Genomic DNA, 15,865 nt, shown 5'->3' with positions numbered 1-15,865 from the left:
AGTGCCCCGTGCTCTCATTGTGCCAGGGGCACAGGCCATGTTGGGTCCCTTGCCTGTCTTTGTCAATTTGATGGATAATATGGACAACTTTGGGATATTGCAAAGGGAAGGGGGTCAAGTTCAGAATTTCTCAAACTCTGAAATGCGCAGAGCATCTTTTCGTGCGCTAGCCAAATGAAAGATTGATGACTATATTCCCTTCCTGTGTCTGTGTTAACCTGCATGTTTCAAATCTATGGGAGCAAATAACTTTCCTGTTAAAACACAGGATTCCTGGAAAGACTGGAGTTTGAGAGCCCCTGATCTACTCACTTTTTAAAAAGGAACAATTCAGGGGTCCCTGGGTGGTTCAGTTGGTTGGGCGACTGACTTTGGCTTGGGTCATGATCTCACAGCTCGTGAGTTCGAGCCCCGCATCAGGCTCTGTGCTGACAGCTGGGAGCCTGGAACCTGCTTCGGATTCTGTGTGTCTCTCTCTCAAATAAATAAAACATTCAAAAAAAATTTTTTTAAAGAAGGAACAATTCAGTGACAGATTTGGATTAAAACCTGAATCTGTGCTTTTGGGGATGATATGAAAGGAAGTAACTTTTTTTTTAAACTCAGTTGAATTATGTGGAAAATACATCTTATTTTTTTTAATGTTTTGAAATGTTTGTTTGTATTTGAGAGAGAGAGAGAGACAGTGCACAAGTGGGGGAGGGGCAGAGAGAGGGAGACACAGAATCTGAAGCAGGCTCCAGGCTCTGAGCTGTCAGCAGAGAGTCCAATGCAGGGCTTGAACCCATGAGCTGTGAGATCATGACTTGAGCCAAAGTTGGACACTTAACCAACTGAGCCACCCAGTTGCCCCTTAACACATGTTATTTTAATCAGAGTTGATAGACATCTAAATTTTTATGTGTTGTGATTGATTGGGTCTGTTTTTTTTCTTATAATAAGAATATATTTTTTTAAAGTTTATTTATTTTGAGACAGAGAGAGAGAGAGAGAGAGAGAGAGAGAGAGAGAGATCGATCAAATAGGGGAGGGGCAGAGACAGAGGGAGAGAGAAAAAATCCCAGGCAGGCTCCGCACTGTCAGTGCAGAGCCCAACTCAGGGCTTCAACTCACAAACTATGAGATCTTGACCTGAGCCAAAGTCTGATACTTAACCAACTGAGCCACCCAGGCGACCCAAGAATACCTTTTTCATTGTCTTTAGCATAAAGCCATTCCTCCTTCACCCATCCAATTCACCATCCCTTTCCCCTTCAAGTCTTTATTACAAATAACTTTGAAAACATTCCCTCATTTACATCATGTATGCACATATTCTAATGTGTAGTTTTAAACTATATAGTGTTAATGGGATCATTCTTTTGCATTGTTCTATACCTTTTTTCAGCTTAATAACTTACCTTAATTATTATTTATTCACTATCAGTCCATATGGATCTACCTTGTTATTTTTAACCATTGCATAATGCTAGAATGATGGGCAAAATTTCTTTAATCATTCCAAATTAGGCAGTTAGATTGTTTTCAATTTTTTAGTATTACAAATAACCCTGCCATAAACATGTCTTGGGTATGCATTCTTTTAGTTTAAAATAGTCTTGTTTCTTCAGAAAGTTGCTCAATAATCGGCTCAGAAATTCTTTTGTGCTAATTACTGTGATTGCTTGTTTTGAGCTACCCCTTTAGTTTATTGTTTTCATAATATATAATCCTAAACTATTATAACTGAAATGGTCCTTTTGCTACAAATGCAATTTAGCTTAAAGATGGGATTTCTAAATAGAGGCTTAAAAATTAACCTCTTTGGAGCTGTGACTTCTTGATGAAGTGGTAATGCATGGACAGAATATGTTTTACATCTGGACGGCCTACATCAATCAGGAAATGATGTGATTTGCAAGAAGCCGTTTGTCTGCCTAGGCTGCTGGACGATTGCAAGTTAACTTATTTGTTGAAAGACTTTTTCCATTAAATTTTTTTTTTATTTTGAGATAATTGTAGACTCACATGTGATTAGAAGAAATAACACAGAGAGCTCCCGTGCACACTTTCCCCAATAGTAATATTTTGTGAAACTGTGTTACAGCATCACAAGCAGGATATTGACATGGGTACAACCAAAATACAGAACGTTTTCCTCATACAAGGGTATCTCCTATTGCCCTTTTATAAGCTACTCCACTTCCCTCCCCCCCTGCTCCCTCCTTAACCCGGGTTACAAGTATTCTCCTCTCCATCTCTAAAATGTTGTCATTTTAAGTATGTTCTTTAAATGGAATTATAATATGTAACTTTGGGGATTGGCTTTTTTCCCCCTCAGCCTAATTTTCCAGATTCATCCAGGCTGCTATATGTTCCTTTTTATTCCTGAATAGTATTCCATAGTAAGGATTTACCACTGTTTATTTAACTGTTCATCCCATGAAGAGCATCTGGAATGTTTCCAGATTTTGGCTGTTAAAAAAAAAAAAGTTGGGGCGCCTGGGTGGTGCAGTCGGTTAAGCGTCCGACTTCAGCCAGGTCACGATCTCGCGGTCCGTGGGTTCGAGCCCCACGTCGGGCTCTGGGCTGATGGCTCAGAGCCTGGAGCCTGTTTCCGATTCTGTGTCTCCCTCTCTCTCTGCCCCTCCCCCATTCATGCTCTGTCTCTCTCTGTCCCAAAAATAAATAAACGTTGGAAAAAAAAAAAAGTTGCTATAAACATTTATGTATAGGTTTTTGCACCAGTGTCGGTTTTTATTTCTCGGGGGAAAGTGCCCAGGAGTGCAATTGCTAGGTAATATACTAGATGCATATTTAATTTTTTAAGAAATTGCCAAACTATTTTCCATTTTACATAACTACTAGCAATGTGTGAATGACCCACCTTCTCCACATCCTTGCCAGCATTTGGTATCATCACTGTTTTTTATTTTAGCCTATTCTGATAGATATGGACTGATATCTCATTGTGGTTTTAATTTGCATTTCCCTGATGGCTGATGATGTTGAACACCTTTGCAGGTGTTTATTTGCTCTCTGTATATCCTCATTGGTGAAGCACCTATTCGTGTCTTTTGCTGATTTTCTGGTTGCGTTGTTTTTTTTAATGTTGAATTTTCAGTGCTCTTTCATTGCAGAGACTAGTCCTTTGTTGGATATATGTTTTTTTGTTTTTTTTTTAATTTTTTTTAACGTTTATTTATTTTTGAGACAGAGAGAGACAGAGCATGAACGGGGGAGGGGCAGAGAGAGAGGGAGACACAGAATCGGAAGCAGGCTCCAGGCTCTGAGCCATCAGCCCAGAGCCCGACGCGGGGCTCAAACTCACGGACCGTGAGATCGTGACCTGAGCTGAAGTCGGAAGCTTAACGGACTGAGCCACCCAGGCGCCCCAGATATATGTTTTATAAACATGTTCTCCCAGTCTGTAGCTAGTCTTTTCATCTTTTTAATAAAGTCTTGTGCCAAGCAAGTTTTAAGTTTTATTGAATTTTGTTTAAGTTTTATTTATTTAAATTGGAAATTTTATCAGTTTTCCTTTTATGGTGTATGCTTTTGATGTCTAGCCTAAGAACTCTCCCTAGTACTAGCCCCCAAAGATTTTCTTTTATTTTTTTTTTCCGAAAAGATTTATAGCGTTATGTTTTCTATTTAAGTCCATGAGCCATTTTGAGTTAATTTTTTTATTAGGCATAAGACTTAGGTTGAAGTGTTTTTGTTTTTGTGTTTGCCTGAGGTTGTCTACTTCGGCATCATTTTTAGTTAAAGCTATCATTCCTACATCGAATTGCTTTGGCACCTGTGTCAAAAATTAGTCATGCCTAAATTTGTGTGGGTCTATTCCGTTGATCTGCTGTTTCACACAGTTTTCGTTAGTGTAACTGAGTAGTAAATTTTGAAATCAGGTAAACTGATTCCTCCCACTTCATTCTTCTTTTTCAAAATTGTTTTAACTATTATGGTCCTTTGTCTTTCAGTGTAAATTTTTGAATAAACATGTCTGCGTTTTAAAATACCACACTGGCAGGGCACCTGGGTGGCTCAGTCGGTTAAGCACTAGACTTCAGCTCAGCTCATGATCTCAACGGTTTGTGGGTTCAAGCCCCACATTGGGCTCTATGCTGACGGCTCAGAGCCTGGAGCATGCTTCAAATTCTATATCTCGTTCTCTTTCTGCCCCTCCCCCACTTGTACTCTGTCTCTGTCTCTCAAAAACAAATAAACATTAAATTTTTTTTTTTTTTAAATACCACACTGGCATTTTGCTTAGGAATGGCAATAAATCTGTATATAAGTTGTGCGGGGAGAGTTGCTATCTTGAGGAGGTTGAATCTTTTATTCTTTGAATATGGTGCCTCTCCGCTTCTTTTAGTTCGTCTTCGAATTCTTTCATGAGCATTTTGTAGTTTTCAACATATGTGTCCTGTATATGTTTGTTGGAGTTAATACCTAAGTATTTAGTTTGTTGTTGTTGTTGTTGTTGTTCATTGCTAGTATATGAAGATACAACTTGGTGAACTCACTAGTTTTTTGGAATAATTTCTTAGGATTAAAAAAAAAATTAATGTTTATTTATTTTTGACAGAGACAGAGCTTGAGTGGGGGAGGGGCAGAGAGAGGGGGACACAGATTCCAAAGCAGGTTCCAGGTTCCGAGCTGTCAGCACAGAGCCCGATGCGGGGCTCGAACCCACAAACCGTAAGATCATGACCTGAGCTGATGTCGGATGCTCAACCGACTGAACCACCCAGGCGCCCCTGAATTTCTCAGGATTTTATACATAAACAATGCCATCTGCAAATAAGGACAGTTTTATTTCTTTCTTTCCAATCTTCTTTTCCTTTTCTTGCCTTATTGCAGTAGCTGAATAAGTGCAGTGATAGGAAACTTTCTTGCCTTGTTCATGATGTTAAGAAGGGTTTCCATGTTTGTTTGTTTTTTTAACTTTAAGCTGAAATGCAACCTTCTGTTTCTTAAAGATAAAGTGTAGTTCTGTTTCAAAACTTTTTCCTGTACTGGATAGTACCAACAACTGCCTTACCACCCTGTGATGGCATTTAATTTTAATCTAGTCTGAAGAAGTCACTGTATGTTCAGGTGATGTAAACTCCTGTTGTTTTTATGAGGAACCACTTGGTGAATTTTGTGGAGCATACTGTTGTTATTTCCCCGAAAGTGCTTTTGTCACAAAGTCAGCTTATACAGGGGCGCCTGGGTGGCTCAGTCAGTTAAGCGTCCGACTTCAGCTCAGGTCATGATCTCGTGGTCTGTGAGTTCAAGTCCCGCATCGGGCTCTGTGCTGACAGTTCAGAGCCTGGAGCCTGCTTCAGATTCTGTGTCTCCCTCTCTCTCTGCCCCTCCCCTGCTCATGCTCTGTCTCTCTCTGCCTCAAAAATAAATAAAAACATTAAAAACAAAGTCAGCTTATATATATTTAAACCTCTCTCTCTCTCAAACTCCTGCCTTCCTCCTAAGATAGAAGTTATTTACATACTGTGTGCACATACACTTTATGATTGGTCTGTCACAAACAGTATGGCATTTAAATTCAGTTTTTAGGTATAAGAAGTTTTTCTCCACCTTGGGGACTAGTTTATACATGGTGCAGAGATCTGGCATTCTTCTCATTGCAGTAAACAGAAGACACCTAGGGGAATCCTGCCCCATTTGGGAGTATAGAATCTGTGACAATCTTTTTTTTTTTTCCTTTTACTTCTAGAAAGAACAGTGTCAGGATGAGGTACCAACCTAGGTGATCAGAATTGGCCAAAATACTAATGATGTTGTTGAGCTTTTTACACTAGTTTCACTCATACTTAATCCCCTGCTGTAGTTCGGGGTCTAATGTATAGACATTCTTACCTGAGTTTTTATAATTCTAAACATTTACCATTTGAAACTGAAAGTTTATAATGTGTCTAGTTTCTTGATGACTTGGATTAAACTGAAAAGAATACATGCGCACGCACACACACACACGTGTGTATGTGTGTGTGTGTGTGTGTGTGTGTGTGTGTGTGTGTGTGTGTGTTTGGAAAGGGGCAAGCAGTTAAACAGGGTAAGTAGTTCCTAGTTCCTGGTAGCTTGTAATTTTATGATTACAATCTTAAAACCCAGTTTTACAACTGAAATTTGCCTTGATTGGTTACTGTCTTCTGGTAATTAACCTCCAACTCATCAGCATGACATCTTGTTACAAGGAACTGAATCTAATTTTCTTATGTAAAGGCTGTTTTTGGAAACAGTACACTGTATATCTACTTTGTAGCAAGAATTGAATGTACCCAGGCAGGTACTTGCAGATTCTTTTTGAACTGTGAGTTTCTTCATCCTTCTTTCTGTCAGATGTTACAGTTTCCTATTCCACGGCAGCACATGAAAGTTGTGTGTGTGCCCTGCATTTGGGAACATCAGGTAATAGCACAACTAGAATATAGTCACAGATTTCAGTGCTAGGTAATCCAGAGTTCAAAATAATGTCCTTACAGGGAAAGGGTGGCAAATTGTACATTTGGATACTAATTATAGGAGATGGTGTTAATCAGTCCTATAGGGGTTTGGGATCCAACAGACTTTGTAGCTCCAAGGGCTTTTACAGAGCTTGACTGGAGTCCTCGTCAGTACTATGGGAATAAATAAATGCCTTTCAAGGTATTTTGAGGATTGAATTAGATAATGTGAGTAAAGCAGTCTAGCCTGCTACGTTATACTATTAACGTTAACATTCAGCAACCTGTGTTGATTCCCCTTCTGCTGGCATGATCTGTGCCCCAGGCAGGAAGGGAAAGAGGCAGGAGATCTGACCATATGAGATGGCCAGTAATGGATCTTTATGGTAAATCTGGAATCTGGGCATTGGGTTTCCTTCAAATAAAGCGCACCTCCGTGACCAGTCGCTGGGCTGGGTGTACTGACGTGTGGGTTGGCTGCCTAATCTAATCATGGCTGGTTTTTCAATTTACCCTAGTTCTCTTACTCTTCGGTCACTGTGCATGGTCCAGGGTTGCCCCAGAAATCCCAAGCACTTGTAGGCCTCGGCAAGTACAGCCTCCTTAAAGCAGGCATCCGAAGCATGTTGCTGAGGTGTATGGATGAGTGTTAGATTTTTTAGCACGTGACCTAACTCGAGGTCTTGTTCATTGCAGCCCTGTCCAGGTAACACCAGTTTAAGGCGAGGAGAACAGAGCCAGGTGAGGGCATCTTGAAGGTGCAACATGGTTTCCTTGGCTCATCTGACAAGACTGAGAATAATTATCATTGTTGCAAATAGTTCTTACTCTGTGGTTTGTTAGCCATAGAGTTAAACATCTTTTTTATACCTCTCAACCTTTCTGAACAGATCTTGAAAGAAAGGTGTTCACTGAAGGGAAGCACCTTGGTCTTAGTGTGTGGGACCTGAGAACATGGGTGATCTCCATGGCGACTATTTTTTTTTAATTTTTTTAATGTTTATTCATTTCTGAGAGATGGAGAGAGACAGAACATGAGTGGGGGAGGGTCAGAGAGAGAGGGAGACACAGAATCTGAAGCAGTCTCCAGGGTCTGAGCTGTCAGCAGAGAGCCCGACATGGAGCTTGAACTCACGGACCCTGAGATTATAACCTGAGCCAAAGTTGGATGCTTAACTGACTGAGCCACCCAGGCGCCCCTTTTTAATATGGTAAAAAAAACAAAAACAAAAACAAAAACAAAAAACAACCCTCTCTCTTATTTGTGTTGGGGAAAAATAATCCAGATTTGTGTGTATATATCCACTCCTAGGGCCAGTTTAGAATGGTTTGGGGAAGGACGTTGTTCTCCGGCCAGGAACCAGGCCATTTCCCCGGTCACCAGATGATCAAGCAAGTGCCTGCACCATCGAAGGTCTGAGAGATGGGCCGTGAGAGTCACTTCTGAAATGTGACCCCTCTCCCTGCTTTTGTTGCCCTCCTAATCTTTTCCTAAGTCATGGAGAACTGATCCTGCCTGGAGCATTCCTTACCTTTCTCACCCACTTGAGGGTTGCTCAGAGCCTGGGTTCTGGATTGAAATGGCACTATTTCTGGTTGTTGATGACATTCCCTAAGCCTGCAGTGTGGTTTAAATATCCACAAGAGTGCCCGGGATCCGTCAGCACCCGTTAGTACGTGGTCATGAGACCTGGGGGTGGAGGGACCTGCGTAGGGTTTCCTTGTCCCAGCTCCTCAGCAAGGGGACTCCAGCTTGACGTGGATACACAGGTCTGTCTCCCATTTTCTGTCCTTTCCTTCATCTGTCTGGCTTGCGGAGCAGAATTAAGTCACTGTCCTCACCACTCCTTGCTGACCTGACATGGCTTGGGTAGAAAGTGCCCCCTCGGTGCTCCCAAATAAAACACCCTCAAACAAATGCAAATACTATTGCTCCCAAAACCACCCACCTCAAAATTGTGAAATTTTCAGGTTGACTAAATCCAAGAGAAGGTGAAGGAGTATGAGCAAATGCAAAATGGCTAGAAAGGTTTGCCTTTCACAATCCAAATTCAAAGCTTATATAGTTAAGTAGTCCCCCCCTCCCCACCGCCCACACACACCTTTAGTGGAACCCTTGAACCCTTAGAGGGTAGATATCAAATACACTCTATCTGTTGATCCTGAAAAAGATGACCACTCACCTTTACCCCAGGTACATCTGGTATGCTCAGCTCAGGAGAAAAGAATTAGAATACTCAGCTAGTACTCTCTGGTAAGGGCATATCTCTGCTTTTTGAATAGGCTCCATGTACTTTTTTGTACATGTGCCTGGAGGCCATTTGTGGCGCGAGAACATGTAATTTGATGAGGCCAGAAGGAGGCCAAAGAAAAACAGGAATGATTCTCAGGACTGCATCTTTGTGAGGGACAGTGGGGTTCTCAGTTTGCACACTGGGCTTCATGACAGATTAGCCTCTGTATCCTCAGGTCACAGTCCGCTGATGGCTAGGGTATTTTTTTCCTTCCTAGGTGTTTTCTTTTTGGTAATGGGATTGGTGATGGCTATACATTAGTGAAGAATGCTGGGGTGGCCTGCCCACACCCTTGCTGCATCAAGGGGCTTTGTGCGGAACAAATGTTTGATCCCCCCTCCGAATGGACACATCTTAATCTGAAAGCATCAGATTGTATGCCACTTCCAAAATCAGAAAGGAACGTGCCCACCGGCGTGGATTCCGTGGCTGCTCTCCTCCCAGAGTTCAGAGGAATGTTGAGGACCTGGAAGATGTTAGATGCGGAGGCACAGGCATTTTTCCTGGAGGGACAGTCCCTGAGTCAGGAGCTGGGGCCAGTGAAAGGTCAGAGGGAAGTTCCATTGTCTTCCACATCATGGTCTCTCTTCCTGTTCTCTGGGCCCTGTCACACTGTACGTGCTTTTCCTCGGAGGTGCTAGTGTCTGCTTACACGTAATGTACGTCCCTTCCATTAAAGGATTTCTCAGGTATTTATCTAACGCAGGTCTCCCTCTGCAGAGACATCTTCTCCCTGGTTGCATGTACCTAATGATGTCGGCTTTGCAGTTTGTGTAACTCTGCAAACCGTTTGTTTACCGCGCGGCCTCACCCGGGGCTCCCTGAGGATGCTCCCGTGGCAAGGAGCCCTGACAGCTTGGGGAGGGTGGGGAGGGACTGTCCTCTTCCCTGCACTCCGGTAGGTAGGCCATCCAGCTCCGGGTGGGGCCTGGACGGAAGCAGCCCCAGTAATCTTTGCAGAAGACTCATTTTCTCTCTCCCCCTGTCCCCTTGCCTGGCTTGGTATCTTCAAGGTTCAGGGCAAGGCAGTAGGCTTCGTGTTTACGGTCTGTGGTTTCTTAGCAGTTACTGCTGGCAGTTGAGTTGATTAAAGCAATTAAAGAATTTTTGTGCTCGGTAATCAGTTAAATATTATTTTTTTCTAGCTCTTAACTTAGAAATTAGTCTTACAGTGGCTCCTTGCTTGCTTGCTTGCATTTTGCCTTCTACATTTCGGAAGGAAGACCGCGGCGGCGATCAAGGTGAACACGTGAGCTCGTAGCTTACTTTTTCCAGGTCACTTTCCTATTCATTTACCTTTCTGTAAAATGGAAAGACAAACAAGCAAACCCTTAAGGCTACCTCCGATCACGACTGCCAACTTTTTTCGTTGTGCGTAAGTAGTTATATTATTTCTAGGTTATGCCTTCTTTATTTATCTTTGAGAGAAAAAAAAACCCTCACGCTGTTTACAAGAACGCATTGTTCTAAGCTGTACAATTGCGTCTGTGACGCTTTTTTTCCACTTGGAACCATGGGGGTGATAAGGTCGATGTCGGCTGGCCAGGCTTTTTTTTTTTTTTTAAGGCAGAAAACCATAATCTTAATTTATACCATGATCATTTTCATTATGTATATATAGTGTATTTCTCAGGAAACCAGATGTCACAATTCCAGATTCTGTGATTGACATGTCTTCCCCCCTTCCTCTGCCCACCACCTCCCTGCTCCTGACTTCTAGTCCTCTCCTTGGAGGAGGCCTTGTTCTCCCATTTGAATATTAACAATTCCATGCCTTACAAAGAAGGTGACATGTTTCTCAAATGTAATTTACATGCAACTGTGACTTTTGAAGTGGGCCTCTAAAATGATGCCATTGAACCTTTTCTGTGGAGGAGGGGCTTTACAAATTGGATGGTGATCTTACAGTTTAATAAAGAACAAATAAACCAGGCTCTACAGGGCATGTGTTCTTAAATCCTGTGACCAGGGTGGGTAACCCCCGGGCTCTTTCATGCCCTAGGAGTGTTGTCTGCTTTGCGGGGGGGGGGGGGGGGGGGGAGGTGGTTCTGGAGGGAGATGGTCAGACTAGGGGCTCCTGGGGCCCAGAGGAAAAAGAAAGTTCAGAGACTGAAAATAGCCCCGATTTGCTTTGGGTATACTCCATCTGCCAACATTTAATATCTGTGACTTAGCCAGAGGGAATGCGTATTAACTGTTGAGTTTCTGTGGCTTGCGTTCTGAGACTTTGCCCCCCGAGGAGGCTCTGTGACAGAACAGGTGGCTGTGTTCCACCTGGGTTGGGGCAGGCGCTGGGACAGGTGACAGAAGCAGAAAGCTTTGGCAGTGCAGGGGGCATCGTGCCTGGTTGGGGTTCCAGGGGGCCCAGCAGATCTGGCATCTTGGAGCATCATGTGTGGTGCGGTGCTGTGGGCCTGAGTACCAGGGGGTGAAAAATATAAAGTGAAGGGGGCACGTGGGTGAGCTGTGTCCTTGCCTAGAAAGGTCATCAGTCCTTTGGTTTAAAAGAAGCATGAGAGGGGCGCCTGGGTGGCGCAGTCGGTTAAGCGTCCGACTTCAGCCAGGTCACGATCTCGCGGTCCGTGAGTTCGAGCCCCGCGTCAGGCTCTGGGCTGATGGCTCAGAGCCTGGAGCCTGTTTCGATTCTGTGTCTCCCTCTCTCTCTCTGCCCCTCCCCCGTTCATGCTCTGTCTCTCTCTGTCCCAAAAATAAATAAATGTTGGAAAAAAAAAAAACATGAGAAGGAGCCTCAAGGATCATTTCTCCCTCTGTCCTTCAAGGTGACACCTCTCCATAGGGCCTTGACAGACCTGCACAGGAGGCATCCTGACACGGGGAGCATATCTGAGGAAGCTTGTCTCAAATCCATTTTGCACCTTGCAAAGGGGCCGTGGTGCAGGGGGTGGAACAGTGTGGCAGAGTCCAGAGACCTGCGAAGAAGGCTGGTCCTGGAGTCTAGAGCCTCTGGGCCTTGCTGTTTTCATCGGCCCAGCAAAGCCTCTAGTCTCCCTGGTCTCTTCCCCCTGTAGGACCTTTCCGTCTTGGGCCATGAGGGCGAATATAAAAGCGGAGAAGTGTTAACTTCTTCCCCTTGCAGAGGTAAGGAGAAAAAACTATTTAGCAGCATTAACCCCAAATATAAAACTCCTACCATCATATAAAACCTATTTTTTTTTTCATTCCTTGTTGAATTATGTAGTCAGGCTAATCAAATGATGGAGTTTTCACTTACTTCCCTAAGTATGTGTATTCAACTCACTTACTTTGTAACGCTTAAAAGCAGAAAAGGATATTGGTAAACATGAAGAAAAAGAATCATTTTCTTTCTTTTTTTTTTTTTAACAGCACCTCCCTCCCTTTTTTTAAAGTAGTCTCCACGCCCAGGTGGGGCTTGAATTCAGGACCATGAGATTAAGAGTCATGTGCTCTACTGACTGAGCCAGTCAGACACCCCTTATTTTCTTTTTTTATATATTTTTAATGCTTATTTATTTTTGAGAGAGAGAGCGAGCGCGTGAACAGGGGAGGGGCAGAGAGAGAGGGAGACACAGAATCGGAAGCAGGCTCCAGGCTCTGAGCTGTCAACACAGAGCCTGACGTGGGGCTGGAACTCAAGAACCGTGAGATCATGACTTCAGCTGAAGTCGGATGCTTAACCAACTGAGCCACCCAGGTGCCCCTTCTTTTTATATTTTTTGATGTCCCCTAGTCAGATAACTCTGACTGCATGCAAAGTAAAACCATTCCTCAGCCTTCATTAGACTGAAGCTTTTTCCAGAACTTTTGTGAAAGTTTTGTAGCAGCAAGTTCACATTCAGATGGTTCAATGATGATGGGTTCTTGATTAGAAATTACTTAATGCCTAATGAACTGTTGACTAATAACGTTACAACACATTCTTTTAGTCCTTAAATCATATTCTTATGGTGCCAGGAAGGCCTTCTGGGTGTGGTTGCTTTTGTTATAAGCTGTTATGTTGTTTATCAAATGCAACAAATGTTACTCTGGTATCTCAAAAGACTTAAAGAAGCAACAACTAACTTGTTTTGTGTCTTTTCCTCTAACAATGTATTTTAATTCATTATTATTGACTATTAAACTTGGTAGGAGGTTTACTTTTTTTTAGTGTTAAATTTTACTCATAAAAGCACGAAGCCAAGAAGATTAGTGAACTATTCAAACAGATTAACATCCCTGTCTGTGACCACCTACCGTGTAACCACTTGTGGTCTGAAACAGGACAGTTTTCCAACCCAAAGTCCTAGTATCACAGATGGACAAGATCCTTTTGCCATCTGATGAAAAGTAAAACGTATGGGTGAATCTTGGAAACAATATGCCAAGTGAAAGAAGCCAAGTCACAGAAGACCACATATTATATCTGATTCCATTTTAGTTTGTAAGTTGAAGAAAATGCTGTGTGACGGGGAAAGGCTGGGTGTATCTTAGTGAACAGAATTACAGTGCTAGAATGAGTTAAAATTCACAGGCACATGCGATACGGTTAATGATAATGCACAGTAATTTATTGTGTTGCATGGAAATGGTGCACAAAGAGAAGGTAGCTATTTTACACAACCACAAACACAAATAGAAAGTTTCAGTGGGATAGTTCGGAGGGGGAGAAGCAGAAGAAGGAAAAGAGGGACGTTGGCAGAGTAGAAAATCTGCTCTAATACTCCCAGTACCTAATCTAGACTTAGATCCTCATCTAGCAGGGAGTGAAGTAGAAAGGGTTGGCTCGGGGTTTAAGGTTACTTCGCCACCCCCCCCCCCCACCATTCCCTTTCTGTAGAACATTTGAATCAGATTGCCTTCCTAACATTTAGGTTTAAGGTGTGAATGGCGGATGGCTCTCTTCTGTCAGCATCGGCCTCCCGCATTTATTTACTGATTCAAAAGAGTGTTTAATTGGCAGACTCCAAATGAGTATAAATGTATTGAAGGTAAAATCTAAGGCTTCACATGGTAGCTGCTTAGTGTCAGGGAGAAGAGAAGGTGCCTGGTACCCACACAAATACCCATAATTATATGAACTGAGCATTTATGAGATCTTGTCACATATCTTAGAGACAGGAGCATCCACAAGTGAGATTTCTGAGTGAGATTCAGTCTTTGGAAATATGGAAGACAAGTTGGCAAAACCTTTCTAATTTTAAAATGTGCATTTTGATCTGATGTCTATTTGTTTGGAAAGAGGCTTTTAAAGCAAAAGCTATCAATGTGTGACCATTTTCATCAAAGGCTAAATTCTGGTGGGTAGATATTACCCAGGTTACCATACCAAGATCATTATGGCTGGTGCAGATTATGGGCTCTTTCGTGTGTGTGTGTGTGTGTGTGTGTGTGTGTGTGTATTTTACACTATAACTCAGTCTTTTTTTTTTTAAATCTCCTTTGGTGGAGACAGGTGCAAGGCCAAACTCCCAAGGCCCAAGTTTTAAACAGTCATCATTCCTCTTAGTGATTAGATATTTCCTTGAATTTACTTTTTCTTTCAAGAAAGGTTTTGAATATTTTGTACTGATAGTCTGTGTCTAAACAAAAGAATTTTTTTCTTGTTCCATAAGAGTTGATATTTTGTCGGGGGTTGCTTCCTGTGAGAGTCCCAACACCGATCCAAGTTCAACAGGCTTTTGAACCGGATGTTTCTATGTGCTAAAACTCTGTAAACACGTGTAGCTTTGTCTACCATTGTATATCGCTGTATTGATTTTTTTTTCTTCCTGAAAAGCTCTAGCCTGTCTGTTCCATGCTGATACAAAGGCTGGCCTGTTCCCCGGGGCCACTGGAAGAGAACCTTCAGGGTGTGTGTGTGCTATTAGATATTATTGTTTGTGAAGTCACTCCAAATTCCCTTGCACTCCATCCTAAAATTCCATTAAGAGTTTAACGTTACGTGAAGTTTCTTTGTCAAAAAGAATAAATGTTTACTCAACAGATCCAGTTGTCAGTCACTGACAGATGTGAACATTAACACAGCAAAAACGTCTTCCTTTTAGGAGAGAAAAACGAGTACTTTAAAAAATCCTGTGTTGTCAATAAATGAATCCCATTTTAACAGCATTTTCAAACGTTTGTCATGAAACTGGAAGCCTTATAATGTTTCAGGGCTTATGGGAAGCCAGCTTATAGGAATCACAAGCTTCTGTTACTCTTATCACTATAGGAATAGGGCTGAGTTGTGATTTTCAAGTCACAGGCTCAAGTTACTCCCGATTTCGGCGGCCGTCACTACACGTTTCTTTTTAAAAAAGAAAAGAGACTGCAAACCAGTACTCCTCTATGCTAAAACATAAGAAGCTAGACTGTTGAAATGACAGTTGAGATGTTGTTGTTTTTGATGGAAATATTAGTAAATATGTCAGATTATCCTTCGCTAAATATTTAGAGCTTCGAATGCATCTTCTGATGCATAATATTTTATGAAGGAAATATCCCTGCCTCGAAACTCTTCCACTGTATTAACATCAGTCTACAATTTACATCCAGAGATCTGTAGGCAAAGGCTATATTTAAAAAAATTTTTTTTAATGTTTCTTTATTTTTGAGAGAGAGAGAGAGAGAGCAAGAGACAGAGCATGAGCAGGGGAGGGGCAGAGAGGGAGGGGGACACAGAATCCGAAGCAGGTTCCAGGCTCTGAGCCTTCAGCACACAGCCTGACGCAGGGCTCCAACTCATGAGCGGTTAGATCACGACCTGAGCCAAAGTCGGACGCTTAACCGACTGAGCCACCCAGGTGCCCCACAAAAGGCTACATTAAGAACTTTTATTTCAGCAAAGATGTAACTCTATCCTAATGAGGGAACACCCTTGAATCTTTGGAACCCATAAGTCTGGAGTGTTCAGAAAAACGTGCATGTTTATTTTTTCACTAGGATTTTAAATAGCTTCACTTCTGCGAAAGGTCATGAAAGGAAAGTGATTTCAGGTGTAAAAGTTTGGTTTCTGAACTGAGCGAGGTGCACAATGGTGAGTTAATTACCCAGTCTCAGTACTTAGGTAATGGCCATGACAAGCATCGTATGCATTCCCGTCCAGAAAGGAAATGCTCTTGTGAAAATGCCAGTCTCCCCTGGGTTCCGCTTTGTAACCGAAAGACGTCGTTCAACAGCTGTGGGTTTATAAAATGTCACACA

The 15,865-nt window shown here is 42.4% G+C and overlaps 1 protein-coding gene across 3 annotated transcripts in view; it reads left to right on the top strand.

Annotated features, from left to right (window-relative positions):
• The window catches only part of IGF1R (insulin like growth factor 1 receptor), a 310,805-nt gene that overhangs the window by 127,182 nt on the left and 167,758 nt on the right, over positions 1–15,865 (top strand). The window lies entirely within an intron of this gene.

Source organism: Felis catus, chromosome B3, assembly GCF_018350175.1.
Source record: "Felis catus isolate Fca126 chromosome B3, F.catus_Fca126_mat1.0, whole genome shotgun sequence".
NCBI classification, from domain to species: Eukaryota; Metazoa; Chordata; class Mammalia; order Carnivora; family Felidae; genus Felis; species Felis catus.
The sequence above is the reverse complement of the archived record's forward strand: the minus strand, read 5'-3'. Positions and strand labels throughout refer to the sequence as shown.